The 14,997-nt window shown below is 48.7% G+C and overlaps 1 protein-coding gene across 1 annotated transcript in view; it reads left to right on the top strand.

Annotated features, from left to right (window-relative positions):
• The first annotated feature begins 9,615 nt into the window (after positions 1-9,615).
• Positions 9,616-14,997, top strand: part of NLRC3 (NLR family CARD domain containing 3) — an 80,014-nt gene continuing 74,632 nt past the window's right edge. Inside the window, exon 1 of the mRNA XM_019539994.1 lies at positions 9,616-10,460. The gene's annotated coding sequence lies outside the window, so the exon portion shown is untranslated. The remainder of the gene's footprint in view (positions 10,461-14,997) is intronic.

Raw genomic sequence — 14,997 nt, 5'->3', positions numbered from 1 at the left:
ATCTGTAAAAGAGGTCTGTACTACAAATAAAAGACAAAGAACCCATTTTCTGGGTAGAATATTATCAATACTAACAATTATGATAATAATAATAAATAAATAATACACTTTATGCCAATATAGCATGTTTCATTCCAAGATGTCAAAGCATTTTTCTAGCATTGATGAGTTAAGCTGTACAATCCTTTAGTGAGGTAGTCACAAATATTAGCGCCATTTCAGAGATGAGGAAACTGGGAGACATGGAAGTTAACAGATTTGTGAAGTTTAAAGTGAGCAAGGACCAATATGATCATCTAGTTTAGTAGTGCCCAATATTCTGGCCCTGTGGGCCAGATGAGTGGCATGAAGTTGATCTGTGGGCTAGACCCCATGCACAGTTATCATGTGAGGTCAGTTCATAGGTGCGATCTTATGCACTGCTCTGGTTCTGTGCTTCAGATATGGCTGCATGCCAGCGCAACCTTGTGTGTCAGCCCTATACCATGTTCTAGATGTGGCCATGCATCAACCCTAACCTGTACACTGGATATTGCAGCACGCCAGCTTGACCCCACATGATGGAAGTGCCAGTGTGTGCACCAGTCTGATTCCACCACACCCCAGCCCCCCAGTCATGTGCTGGTCCCAGTCACACACAAGCCTGATCCTATGCCTTCTGATGTGGATGCATTCTGGCCTGACTCTACACTCTGATCCAGCATGCCTGCCCAAACATGCACCGGTGCTATCTAGTAGGGCTGTGCGAAGCTTCAGGTGCTGATTTGATTTGAGGAGATTCGGTCTGATTTGGTGGCCGAATCTCTGAATCCGAATTGAATCAGGGGACCAATTAAAACATGCAAATCAATTCAAAGCTCTCAGAATCAATTTGGAAAAGATTCGGAGAGCTTTGGCAGTTCGGGCAGTCCCTGCCCGCTGCAGCAGGGAGCTGGACCTGGACTCCAAGCTGGTAAGTAGGGGGTGGGGGAGGTGGGGCTGGATGAGGGGGAGTGGACCATGGGGGAACCCTGCTAGGCCCCATCCCCTGCCTTCTCTGCCCCCCCTCCGAGCTGCCTCCAATTCTAGCCTGCTTCCCCAGCCCCCACCATGGCTGCCCTACCTGCCCCAGTTCGCAGTTGTTTAAAAAAAAAGCCCCCACTCACCAGGTGCTGTCAGGTTGGGAGGCGATCCCTGCTGCCCCCCACTGCCCCATGCCATGTGGGGGGCTCTGCTATGAGCCCCCTGACCCTCCCTGCTCTGCCAGCCCTCCCTCATGGCTGCCCTGCCTGCACTCCTTCCCACAAATTCATGGGTGTCAGATAGCCCACAGCACAGATCTGGCCCATGGAGCTGTATGATCTGGCCCATGGGTCACTGGGCTGACCCCATGCCCAGGTCCCAGCTGCATATGCCGCATGCAGCATGCAGGATGGACCCAGTTCCATGCACCCTACTTGCAGCACAGGGGGTTGGCATGGAACACACTGCACATGGTACCCAGCTAGACTGGCACTGTGCACTGGCTCAGGGGCCAGTCTAGCTCATGCCATACTGGAACCAGTGCAAAGGGCCGGTTTGGTGGGACACCACATGGAGCAGTCAGCGCACCCCCAGTGGCAGCCCCCAGTGTGGCACACAACATATGCAGTCTGTCCAGCCCCACACACTACAGACAGCATGGCTTGGCCCCAAGGCTTGCAGTTCACACAGCACACAGGGCTGGTATGGGGGTGTGGGTTGCACATGATGCTTCGGACTTGTCCCCTGTGTTGCCTGCAGTACCAGGTCCAGCCTGCACACCATGGGCAGTGTGTACCTTGTACCATGATCATCATCAAATCCCCTCTTAACCTTCCCCTGGATAAATTTAATAGATTTGTTTAGACTCCTTAAATTCTTTGGACATTCCCTCTCAGACATGTTTTCCAGCTTCAACTCATTTTGAGGCTGTTTTGTGAATCCTTTCCAAATTTCAATATTGTTTTTTAAGTGTTGGCACCACACCTGGATAGATCATTCCAAAAGCAGTCCCACCAAGGCAACACCATCTTTCTTTTGTCTTACAGCCTCTTCCCTAGTGGGGAAAGAGTGTAGGTGTATTTGTTAGATATGGTTTTGTATATCTGGGTTAATTTTTGTGTGGGACACTATTAGCTACAGCTTATAGGGAAGCTGACAAAATGAGACACTTTATTTTCTTTGGATTTTGGTATACCAAGGGGATAATGCAAAACTTATATTATACCTGAGATTTGTTGAGAAAGAAACCAGACACATAACGACATCACAGTACCACAGACCTACACATTCCTTTAGAAACTATATCACACACAGGGAGCGTCTACACATGCACCCGAATGTGCAGTTGTTACTGAAGTCATTTAGTACTGAGCAGTAACTGCCAGCACTGTGCAGTCCCAGTGCTGCATGAGTGGTTATCGAGCCTACTGTGCAGTAGCAATGAGCTATGCACAGTAGCAGCAGCGTCACAAGTTTGTTCCTGCCGATGATACATTGCCGTAGCAACAAGCTACATTGTCCTAGCTTGTCACTATGGCAATGTAGTATCTCGTGTAGATGTGCCCACACAGCAGCTTTGCAGATAGAGCAGGAGAGACTGGTAGTAAGAACTCCTATCTTTAATTTAGTTCTTCCATTTCATTCCATGTATATACTCAGGCCAAGTACAGACATTACACTTTTACCAGTATAAGTGATTGGGAACTGGTCTATACCTATAACAGAACAGAAGTTCAGCATACAGACTGGTTTAAAAATGGTGGAACCTAGTCTTAGATTTGCCACTTGCCAACCAAAGGCAAATATATATTCTGTTTGCTACCAATCTAAACTACACTGCTTACAGAAAACCACATAACTTAGATCAGTTCTACCTTGGGGGGTTTTAATGTCTGTACCTAGTCTCAGGCAAAGTACTTAACCTTCCATTTGATCATCACTAATTCTTACCTATGTCATAGGACAGAGGGTTCATAAGGTTTAAATAATTAATGTTAAGCTTTTTGAGATTTTTTAATGAAAGGCAGTGAAGAAGGACAAATAATTAGTATGGTAAGCAGAATTGGCAGAGGCAGATTGAATTTCATTTTTGGTTTAAAAGCCCTTTCATGTTCTCTTGGACACATTCAGAAAAAGAAAATCAAGCAGCAATTTTTATCATACTTTTGATACATATATGTCCTGCTGCTGCAGGTGGACATCATATACATTGCAATCAGATGTGATTGGTCAGGATATGCAAACTACCGGAAGGAAGCAACAGTGCTGTTTACTGAAGTGATCCTCTACAAATTAAACTGAGCTGCTGCAGGCAGGGAGAGGAGGAAATTCTAAGTGGGGAGGAAACCAAAGTGATGCCCTGGGCAGACATCTACACATGCAGGCTTTTGGGAGCAGATTTGCTGCTTATGGGAGTAGCTTGCTCCAGGCCTCCTCCTGCCCTGCACCACTCTCCTGCAGCAGCCACAGGGAGCTGAAGGCTCCAGCCACAACTGCCTGGGTGCCAGGGGCACTCTTTAAAAGACACATGGTGTTCTCTGGTCACATGCTTTTCAGGGCTGGAGTAGCCTGCAGTGTGATGGCACAACCCTGTCTGCCACTCCGTCTGCAGAGCCTGTGCCCAATGTATGATGGCTGTACCACCCCAGGCCCCAGCAGCAATGACTCATGCCATGGGCTTCTATTTGCCACTGTGCTCACTATGCTTCACTGCTGCAGTGACTGCCATCTGGCCTAGGTCAGCTTGGACCCTGTCTGCCCCACTATGCTGCACGGCCTTGAGGCCAGGCTTACAGCTCCACCTGTGGCCCCCTGCCCATGAGCTGCTGCCTACTATTCCCTGGGCTGCCTCCCAGACCCTGGTAGGGATGCCAATGACACACACATGGACACCACCACAAGTGCCATCCACGAGCTCCTAGGGCTCCAGCCTTGCTACCTGTGGGCTCCCCTGGCCAGCCAGGACTTGTGGCTCCATGTCATCCAGAGCACCTGGGATGACAAGCTGTGGATGGACTCCTTCTGGATGACTCAGGCCACATTCCAGGAGCTCTTCAACCAGCTGCATAACACCTGGAACGGCAGCCCACCACCCTTCCCCACAGAGACCTGGTTGGGCATCACCCTCCTCAAGCTCATCACACCCACCAGTTTGTGGTTATGTTGACCACTTCTTTGGGATGGGAAAGATGACCTCTGGGGAGGCCATCCTGGGGTCTGTGGCACCCTCCAAGATGTGTTGGGCTACACTGTGCTCTGGATCAATGACCCCCTGGAGAAGGTGGCAGGATTCCACGCCCTGGGCTTCCCACAATGTATCAGGGCCCTGGATGGGACCGACATCCCTGTTACTTACCACACCCCCTGGTCCCCTCTCTGGGGTGATCACCCATACTGCACCTGGCAGGGCTTCCAGTCGGTCATGCTTCGGGCTGTCATAGACCACCAGGATGCCTTTACTAATGTCAGCGCTGGTGGGGCTGGCAGTCCCATGATGCCCGGGTGGTCTGGAACTCTACCCCACCAGCTCTGGTGGAGAGCGAGCGCTTTGCTTCAGGTGTTCTGGACCTCCATCTGGGCAACGTGTCTGTCCCACACCTCCTCATCAGGTACTCCATTTACCCACTTCTGCCCTGGATCATGCAGCCATACACCTGCCAGTTCAACTCCACCAATCATGTTTCAACAGGTGCCTGGGCTGGAGCTGTGCATTGGTGAAGTGTGCCTTTGGCTGCCTGGAGGGATGCTGGGGCACCCTCACCACCTGCCCCAAGGTCGTGGAGCCCAGCATTCCCTGAGTCATCATAGCAGCCTGTGTGCTGCATAATATCTGTGAGGCCTGGTGGGACCTGTTCCACAAGATGTGGGTGGAGGAGGTGCAGCAGGCAAAGGATGCCTGGCAGTGGGAGTGCCAGCTGTGGTGACACCAAGGCCCTGGCTAAGCCACACATTCAGCAGCAGGGGCCGGGGCACTGGGTGCGAGCAGTACTTGTGGAACACCTCCTCCTGCACCCTCTCCTGTAGGTCACCTGGCCACTCAAGGCCCTCCATGCACACCCAGCACCATGCTCACTGTGGACAGTTTTCAGCCAAAGTCTTTATTTCCCTTTATAAACACAGTACCCATCCCACCCTCCCTCCTGAACAACAGACTCCATCACCAACCCCAGCAACAAAGCACCCTCTTCCCCTTGCAAACTATTTTCATTGTACTCTGTGTACCCTCCCAGGGTGGGGGACAGTGGGGTGAAGGCACCTATGAGGTGGAGCCCAAGGACAGACATCCAGCACATCAGCCTCTGGCCGTACCACTATGGGTGCGGACCCTGTGGTGAGGCCAGCAGGCGGTGGGCTCCCTCTGGGGCGAGGGTGGCCAGTGCTCTGCCTGCATGACCAGCTCCGCCTCCTCCAGCATGGGGCCAGGGCCAGCAGGGCCTGCATATGGTGCTGGCTCTGCTGTGGGCACCTGCTCAGGGGCCTTTTGGGTGCATGGGTGCAGAGACAGGGTGTGCAGAGGCAGGGGGCCCTAGCCACTGAACATGCTACTGCACCTCATCCCAAGCCCACTGGGGGGTTTGCTGCAGGGCAGCTGCTAGAGAGCAGGTGGGACCAAGGCTGGGGGCTGGGCAGCAGGTGGCACAAAGGGGACCACTGGGGCCACAATGGTGTTCAGTACCTGGCGGTCCTCTGTGTCCTCCACTGCCCTGGGCACCATGGCAGCCTGCTGCTCCTGGGTCTCCAGCATCTTCTCAAGGAGGGCAATGGGCCTGTCCTTGAGGGCCAGGAGCTTGTTCCTGAGTGCCTGGGTTTCACAGTCCCTCTTCCACTTGCACTCAGCCCAATCTCGGTCCTGCATGATGTCCTTAGTGCTCCAGGCCAGTGAGTCTGCCAGCTGCTCCTCTGCCACAGTGACCAGTTGGTCCAGCAACAGGGTCCAGTCTTGCATCTGCCACTGGTGAAGGTGGCACATGTGGAGGGCACTGGCCAAAGGTGGCAGTGACTCAGAAGAAGGTGTATCCCCAGAGGCAGCAGATGCCTCTTCCCTGCATGCAGCTGCTGGACCCGCAAAGCCAGGCTCTTTGTGAGTTTACAACATTTCAGAAATAACATGCACTATACCAAGGCGCTGTGTACTGCCTGACCTCAGATCAGGGATTGTGAATGCACAGGTGCCCAGGGACCATGCTAAGTTAGCTGGGTGGGCTCTGTCACAGGTGGCTGCCAGCTGAACCATCTGTCCCCACTCCCTTCATGGGAGTGGGCAGCCTTGGTACTTGCCAAAGGCAGACTGCCTTCTTTGCCCATTGGTGACGTGTGTGGGGTGCACGCAGGTGCACATGCACCCCCTAAGACTGGCTGCGCACCTCCTGGAAGTGCCAGCTGCAAAACCAAAAGTCCCAGTGGAAGCGCACTTCCGATTTCACTGCTGGTGGTACTGGACTTGGCAATCGGCTTCTTGGGGACCGCCCCTGGTCGACTATTGGCCATTGGGGGACACCCCGTCAGCAATCTTGTGCCCCCCCAGACTCAGGAGACACCGGTTGCCCATGTCTCCACCCCCTCCCCAGGCTGGGCCAGAGCTGGATCTTGGCAGCAGCTGCCATGGCTGCTCCAGATCTAATCCCCACCTTCTCCTCCTGCAGGCCAGGCAGTCTCCTCCTGTGGCACCAGCCCCGCACTGGCCAGGGTGGAGAGCAAGGGACTCCTGCCCAGCTGGGATGAGCTGGTAACATCCCCGCTCTGGCAGTCCTCTTCAGAGAGGCTGCCTGGGCCAGGGCCTCCCTGTATGTGGCCTGCGCCCCTGCTGAGAGTCTCCTAGTCACACTGTAAGAAGTTGTTTGAGCATACTGAGGGTGCCTGACCCATTACATCCTGCTGCTGCTGATTGCCATGGTGTCCCAGGTCTACCTGGGAACCTGGTATGGGACCCTGAGCTTTGACAGTGGCCTGGACAAGCCTGGGCTTCCCCACAACATGTGGCACCTCCTGGAGGGGTATGTGTGTCTACGCTACAAGTCCCTGACCCCGACAGCCAAGGAAAAGATCACCACTGCCATTGACAAATTTCTCTGCATATGACAGGCCCCTAGCTGCCTAGCTGAGAGAGTTCTGGCTGCTCAATAAAGTGGGAGACCTGGACAGGAGAGCTGGTGTAGGCCCACCACCTTCCCTCCTGGCCCTATCCCCCGGATGGGCATGGCAGGCATGACTGGCAACCCAAGTTTGTATTCTCAGGCAGCAACAATGTGTGGCTCCTGTCAGCATGCAGGTGCATGGTGTGTGGCTGCCCAGGCATGGGCCCCCTCCAGGGATGAGCTGGAGCTCATCATGGTGGCTGCTGCCACTCCTGGCCTGTTCTCCTGAGTGGGGATGCACACCTGGAGTTGGCATGGCAGTCACTGGCCCAGGCTCCCAGAGCTGCTGGACACCAGGGATGGGGAGTGGGCAGGGACCTGCACTTGGTGCCCTGAGGGCCCCCCCGCAAAGAGTCCTCACTGTCAGACTGTGGCAGAGGCTCTGGCAGACCACCTGTGCTGGAGAATATGGTGTGGCTCCATCCAGGGTCCTGGGGAACAAGGATGTGGTCTGGCTGCAGTGTAAAGGGTCCTGTAGGCAGCCCTGTAGGCAGCCCTGACCAGTGGTTGTGGTCAGTGATGTGGAACTACTGCGCTCACGGGGCCTTGCCCTTTATGCAGCACTGCTGTGTCACCCGTTTGTGCCCACACTCCTGTATGTGGCCCGCCAGGGCCTCACAGATGTGGGTGTTAGAGCACCCATGCTGGGCAAACTGGCTCTGGACCTTGGCGTCGCTCCACAGCGTGATGAAGTCCGCAGTCTTTCCCTGGGACCAGCTGGGGCCCTGGGACATGGTGTGTGGTGTAGGAGAGGATGCCAGTGTGGCTCTCTTGATGGCCCTCAGGGGCTCTGGCTGAGAGTCTGGGCGCTGCCGGGCCCGGGCACGTGCCTGCAGCACAGGGACATGGCACATGGGAGGCAGAGCAGGTGGTGGGGCTGGCTTCAAGGGTCCATGCTGAAGCTGGCATGGGGCCACTGCTGCTTGACCCGATGGCCAGAGGCAAGCATCAGGTGGCACAAGCCCTGGGGGCACACCAGGGGTTTAAAGGCCAGACGGGGTCAGGCAAAGAGCTGTCCCAGCCCCGGGGCAGGAGAAACTCCAAGCCCTGTGCCCCTGTAGGAAGCCTGAAGGTAGGCCCCTGGTGGTGGGGCTGATTCGGGCAAACTTGCTCCCAGTCAGCATCTACATGTACGTTACCACACAGTAACTACTGCACAGTCAATTTACTGCCTGCATTTGCAGGTAGTAAATTAACAATGCAGTAGACTAATTTACTGCACAGTAACTGCCTGTACATCTAGATGGTGACTCTTTACTGTGCAGGAGATTAGCGTACTGTGCAGGAAAGCATTTTGTGTAGATGCGCCAGTCTAAAATAAAGCAAAACACATGGTATAATTAGAGAACTTATGGGAAATAATAAGAAGCATTTTTTTTAAGTAATATAGGGACCTTTTGTATCTTTAAGGCTAGAGCTGCACTAATATTGCAGGCTTTTCTAACACAGCTTCACTGTTACACAGTAGATACTGCCTTAATAAGACAGCCTGCTAGTTTCAAATTCTTCCCAATCAAGTAAATGTCATAACAGGATGTGATGTTTTCATTTGCTTATATTTCACTCTCCTCTTCGCTGTGCTCTCTCCTGACTGACTGCTACCTACACAAACTTGCTGTGTGTTTGTATCATTCATTTAGTTACAGCAGAATGTGATTAAGCAACTCAATATAAAATACATTTAGATGCAATTTTTTTTCTTTTACTTCACTTAAACATGGCACAGAACATTGTATCACTTACATGAAGTGAACCTAATCATTACTGGTAACCATTTCTCTGCACCTGCATTCATTCAAAGGAAGCATTTTTGATCTTTAACCACAGCATTAAAATGCAACTACTCTCTGACAAGTTATTTGGCAAAAATGTTGTTGTGGGGCTCCCTGTCTGTTATCTCTCTGTAACCACTGAACAACCATGCTCAGTTTTAACATGAAGTGATAATTTTTTTTAAGTGCCAGTCCAGATCCTAGGATCTGAAAATTACACTTTTTCCAAAGCAACATACATCAGTGGAACCTAATTACAAGTGGCTAATCAAAACCATTTCTATGGAAGACCACAGATAAAAATAGGAACTTACTCTCGCCCTTCCTCTTTCAGACAACCTCTAGCAAATATTGTGGTGTTATGACCTTATGGATGAGAAACACTGATGTCTGGATCTTAATACCAGTATTCTCTTTGTGACATATGAGTGGGTGGCAAACCTCAGGTCAGTCCATTCAATGACAAATTGATAATTATGGAATAACACTCACCCGAGCAAAGAGGTATCTCTGGACAGGTTGTACCTGCCCTGTCAGCTCTCTCAAGGTTTTCAAGACACAACTGTTGCATTTTCTATTAAAAACATCAGTGTTTATTCCTGTGGGGCTTACAGAACTAACACAGTTTCACAACAGCAGATTGCATTCCTTTTTATTTTATGAGATTTTAACCCAGTTTTAATCTAACTTCTACAATATTTGCTATTGGTGAAGCTGTGTGAAGTAGAAGAAAACACAGCCTTATTTTCCAATTTTAAGGTGAACTCATAGTGCTGCTGTTCACAAAACAGGAAAATTTGTTTTGGTTTGAAAAGTGTTCAAATGGCCGTGGACTCCACTGCAAGGAAATGCTTCTGCCATGTTGAGATGACAAGCATCAGAGCATCATCATGTCTTTTGCTGATATGAGGGCACGATGACTGTTTGCATCTCCTAGCTGGGGAGTAGGATGACTGTGGCAATTATCTACTGATTTGGGGCCACCAGTTTCTCAGTAGACACTAGCATAAATTTGCATATGCTGCAGTCTGGCAGCTTTTGAAATTGACAGGAAGGAAGATCAAGTAAGACCGACAGCACAGGAAGAGGTGAGCAGCAAAACTGAAAGAGAGAAAGAAAGCAATTCATCTGGAACAGCGGCAGCAATGAGGTGAAGAAAGGCAATTCGCAAAATTCACTTCCACTGTGAATATAATTGCCTTGTGTTCAGTTACATCAGCCTCACATTGGTCTAGGACAGTCCCTGCTCTCCACAAAGAAGTCTTTCGAGTCCTCTGAAGAACGCTCTTGTGGTCCGTTGGGGTAGAGGAGGTTTCAGTAAACATGGAGGCTCATACCTTCAGTTTTCTTTCTCGACTTGAGTGTCTAGGCAGATGAATTGAAGTCGCATGGAGGAAACGGTCTCAAAATACATGTGCTCACCTTAAAGAGAACAGCAGATTTGATGAAGTAGCTTGGATATTGAGGCAGTCATTGGCTGTGAGGCTAAGGATGTGGGATTTCCTCTTTTCTCTACCACAGAAAGATTTGAGGAAAACTGCAGAAAACTGAGGTAAGATTTTGGTGGGGTCCTTTTATATCTTTATTTTCTCTTCATGAAAGGAAACAATTTTGTGGGATTAAAAGAAAGAAGGAAACACTTGACATGGCACCTTACTGGGGATAAGAGGAGATATGCTATGGGTTTCCAGATGTTTCCTTGCAGTTAGTATGGACTGCCATAGGCATCCCAACGTGGAATTCTTCCATTGGGATGGAACAGCTTTTGATCAGAGGTAACCTGCAGTAGCGAGGGGTAGCAGTTCTGTCATGGGACCATCAGAATAGTTCAAAGGAGACAAGTGGGTTATGAGAACTTGGGAAAACCCTGCTGGTGTGAGACAAGGACTGTGGTTGAGCTGTACTGGAACATCATAGTCTGACTAGCCCATGGCCCCTGGATAACGTCAGAGATTTTTGCTTCTGTAGTACAACTAGGAAATGATTAAGCAGGAGAAGGTCCCAGGAAGAGCTCTGACTGTTTAAGACAAGCGTAGACCAGTGTAGTATAAAAGTGTCACTCACTCTACTGTAGCTCTACTCTTGTCCCTTCATGTCTGAATACAGCCAACCTCAAGACTCAATTTCTTTAGTTTTTTTGTGGCTTTATAAGTGCTCTTTATCTATACAGTTTTTGTGTTAGCACTGACTGTTTAAATATTTGCCATACAGTACTTTTATTTTAATGACAGTTCAACATTTCATCCTGTTCTGTTTTTTAACACTAAAATAAACCAAAAATAAAACAGAGTGAAATAGAACTACATACAAGTATGTGCTACAGAGCATGTATGCTACAAGCTTCAAACCCTGTCAGGAGTGGCTGCAACTAAACAAGGCTCTCAACCACCAAAGAAATGGCTGAGTCTTGAAAGCTTCAGTAGTTTAAGATATATTGGCATTTGTTTTTTATAAGCTGTATCCAAAGTCCCTTTTTTGGGTAACAACCAGTTTTTTATGGGCTGCAGTCACTGAGATGATAAACTAGCATTTAAAAATAAATAATAATAAAGTGATTCTCAGCGGGGAGGCCATGGCACCCTGCAGTGCCTCAAGAACCTTTCAAGTGTGCTGTGGGCTGTCAACTGATGTTAGTGCCGTCACATGTGCAAACCCGAGTCACAGGATAAATCCAGAGATTTCCAATAGGAATACATAGTGTTAAAGGCCTTCTGATCTTCTGTGGACTGAGTTCTTTACAACAGGAAAACTCTATTATTTTTCTGTAGTCAAAAAACAAATGAAAGCTAAAAGCTGCTATTTTCCAAGGTGTGCCTCGAGTCTATCAAGGGGTGCTTGAGTCTAAAAAAATTGAGAACCACTGTAATATTATGTTTTGTTTTTGTAGGCATTTTCCTCCCAAAGGATCCCTAAACATTTAACATACAAAGCAGAGTCACAGGGATCTTGTCAGACAGCCCCAAATTGAAAAGAACATTAAACAAGAACATGGCAACTATTTAACAGTGCACAGCACCCCAGCAGCTTTAGCACTTTACCCAGGTAATATTGCACAGGGATTTTAGGTACCCAATGGGTGTGTCTAAAGCATCTCTGTCTACTCGCTCATGGTAATTACTGATAGGTAGATTAATGTAAAGCACCCTTGGCTAGTACTGACAGATACAGGTACTAGCTAATGGTGCTTTGCATCACATTAATTTGCCTGAATGCACGTGTAGATGATGAGCTGGGAGCAAATTGCTCCTGTTCAACCCAGGCAGCAGGGAGCCACAACTGCTGCTTGGCTTAGGGTTGGGGGAGGAGCTGTCCTTGGATCTGGGGGTAGCTCCAAGCAGTACGGAGCTTGGAGTTTAGCCTAGAGCTTCAGTGGGGGGGCGGGGGAGTAGGGGTGTGAGCTGGCCCTGGCTCTGGGGGAAGTTCCTAGTCAGCTCCCCAGACCTTGGGGATAATCCTGAGCTCCATGCCACTTGAACCGGCACCTGGAGCTGGGGACAGCTTACGCCTCCCCACCGCCCAGAGCCTCCTGCCAGCCCGAGGCTGCCCCCAGAGTCCCCACCACCCTGTGGCTGACCCTGCCATGCTCCCTACCAGCCTGGGGCTGCCCCCATGCCCCCTGCTAACCTGGGGCTGGCACCTGGGCAGCTGTGGCCAGAATCTGGAACTCCCCCTGGCTGCTGCAGTGGGGGGCAGATCAGGGCAGGAGCAGCACTAGACTAGGCTGCCCCTGTTGGGCTCAATTTGTTCCTAACCTGGGTGCACATGCAGATGTGCTCCTGGCCAGTTTAATGCACCTGAATTTTCTGTGCAGAAAATTCAGGCGTATTAATTGCACGTGTAGATGTGCCCAATGTGAACTCACTTAAGTCAGAATTTAGTTAGGATGTAAGGGTTAATCCTACTCATCTATAGAGTGTCCTGGGATCATTAGTGACTGCAAGTGCCCAGTACTTTTTTTCACCACAAGGCTTTGGAGTAGAAGAGGCTTGGTTCAATTCTGCTATCTACCAACACAGCACCAGTACATAATGTGGCATCTAGCTGTTCCGGTCTCTCATGCATATTAACTAAGCCTAACATTGCTAACCTGTGGGGACCCAACGAGATCACAGTGCCAGAATGTATGTACGTCTCCTAAGCGCAAGGATGTATACAAGTTTCCTAAGAAGCTGCCTGAAAAATTTATATCTTGAGAATTCATAACTGCCTTTTGTGCTTCGACTGGTGTGAATTCAAACAGGCACATTTTAATTTAAACCTTTGGAAAGCTGAGCAAGGAGTGGAGCTTTGACAGGCCATTACTGTGAGCAGCTTGGCTGGGTGCCATGACAGGTCAGTAATAATTAGGCCCATATCGCTTTTAAGGCTGCAGCCAACTGTGATGTGGCTAGCAGACTAGTATGACACCCACTGCTTGGGGAATAACCAGCAGGGTCTGGTTCTCAATTTTCATGAAAATATCCAGAAAGCTAAAAATGCATTGCAGGGGAAGTAGTAGGGAAAATGGATCTGCTTTTGAATTAAATGCTTATTGAAAAATGTTGTCCTTGGGGGCACCATCAACTCACTCAGTAAATACATTTTTTAAATTCTGAATGTGAGCAGTAATGTAAATGAACCCATAGATACATTTCTCTGTGAGTTTAGCCCTTTCATTTTTTTTTGAATTATCCACATACTGCTCCTTATTTCCTTGAGTAGTTTTATTGTTTGGATGTACAGTTTTTAGCATACAAATTGTTTGTGAACTGCTCACTTCTAGAATTTGCTGGTTGTTATTCATGTTTTGTGACCCACCTCCTATCTCATGTGACACTGTTTTTAATGCTCACTTCCTGAATTGACTGAAGCAGAATAGTGACACTAATTGAATGCATATGGTTTTGGATGAATAATTGTTCCTGCTAATACTGGTGAAGCTTTGGGGATTCAAAAACACTTTCATAAACATCCAGCTCCTTAAACATCCTTAAAAATAATGAAAATGAAACCTCACAAATACCAGTGAAGCAAACTCAGCCCATTTCTTTACAAATGCCTTTGTGTATTTGTTTTTCCATAGCTTAGTCAGCTCTACTGACTACTTTGTACAGTGTTCGTGATCAGACATCCCAGCAGGTCCTACACAAGCTAAATCATCCCTTCTATCCAAGGGACGCATACAAGAATTTTTCTGACTTTATTCTCACTGTGATATAAGGAAAGCACTCCCTATCATTGTCAGCCTAGGAATAAATATATTTGTAAACATTTTAAATTTTTTTGTGTTATATTTTGGATGAAAGGGAACTACATTAACATAATTTAGAAGATGTGATGTGCTTTTGCAACATAAATTGGTTTTACCAATTGAATTTAGGAAGGGAGGCTTGATGTGTAAACATGGTCTCAAATTGGGAGAGAGTAAACAGGTCACTTTCTCCATTGGTCGATCTCAGTGGGACATTGTGAGGTTTCGTAAACAGTGGATCAAAAGTAAGCACCAAAGGCTCTTAAGGAAACCAGGTTGTCATGGCATATGACACAAGGCCTGCTTTTGGATTAGGAACTGGCTTAAGAAAATTTAGATATAAAGTTGTAGATATAAATGGCAACTTCTCACAATGAAGTGAGGTAAGAAGTGGGATTTCCCAAGTGTCTGTGTTGGGGCCTGTACTGTTTAATTTACTCCTAAATGATTTTGAAAGGGGGATGTGAATTGTGAGGTGCCCAAGTTTGCAGATGACATCAAATTATTCAGGTGGTAAAAAACAAAGTGAGCTGTGAAGAACTGTAGAGGGACCCTGTAAATCTGAGTGAATGGACACCAAAATGGATGATGTAGTTTAATGCTGATATGTGCAGTGATGCACATGGAGAAAAAATAATCTGAAAGGCACATACAGAACAATAGGCTCTATGTGAGCTATTACTACTCAGGGAAGGGATTTTGGTATTACTGTGAATAGTCCTCTGAAAACATAAAACTGATGTTCAGCAGCAGTCATGATCAGAGGTCAGGAAAACAGATCTTACGATGACAGGCTGAGCGCCATGGGACTCTTTAGCCTGGAAAAGCGCAGGCTCAGGGGTGATCTGATGGCCACCTA

The sequence above is a fragment of the Crocodylus porosus genome, unplaced genomic scaffold, assembly GCF_001723895.1.
Source record: "Crocodylus porosus isolate Cpor-Errol unplaced genomic scaffold, CroPor_comp1, whole genome shotgun sequence".
NCBI lineage: Eukaryota > Metazoa > Chordata > Crocodylia > Crocodylidae > Crocodylus > Crocodylus porosus.
This window is presented reverse-complemented; position numbering and strand designations above follow the sequence as displayed.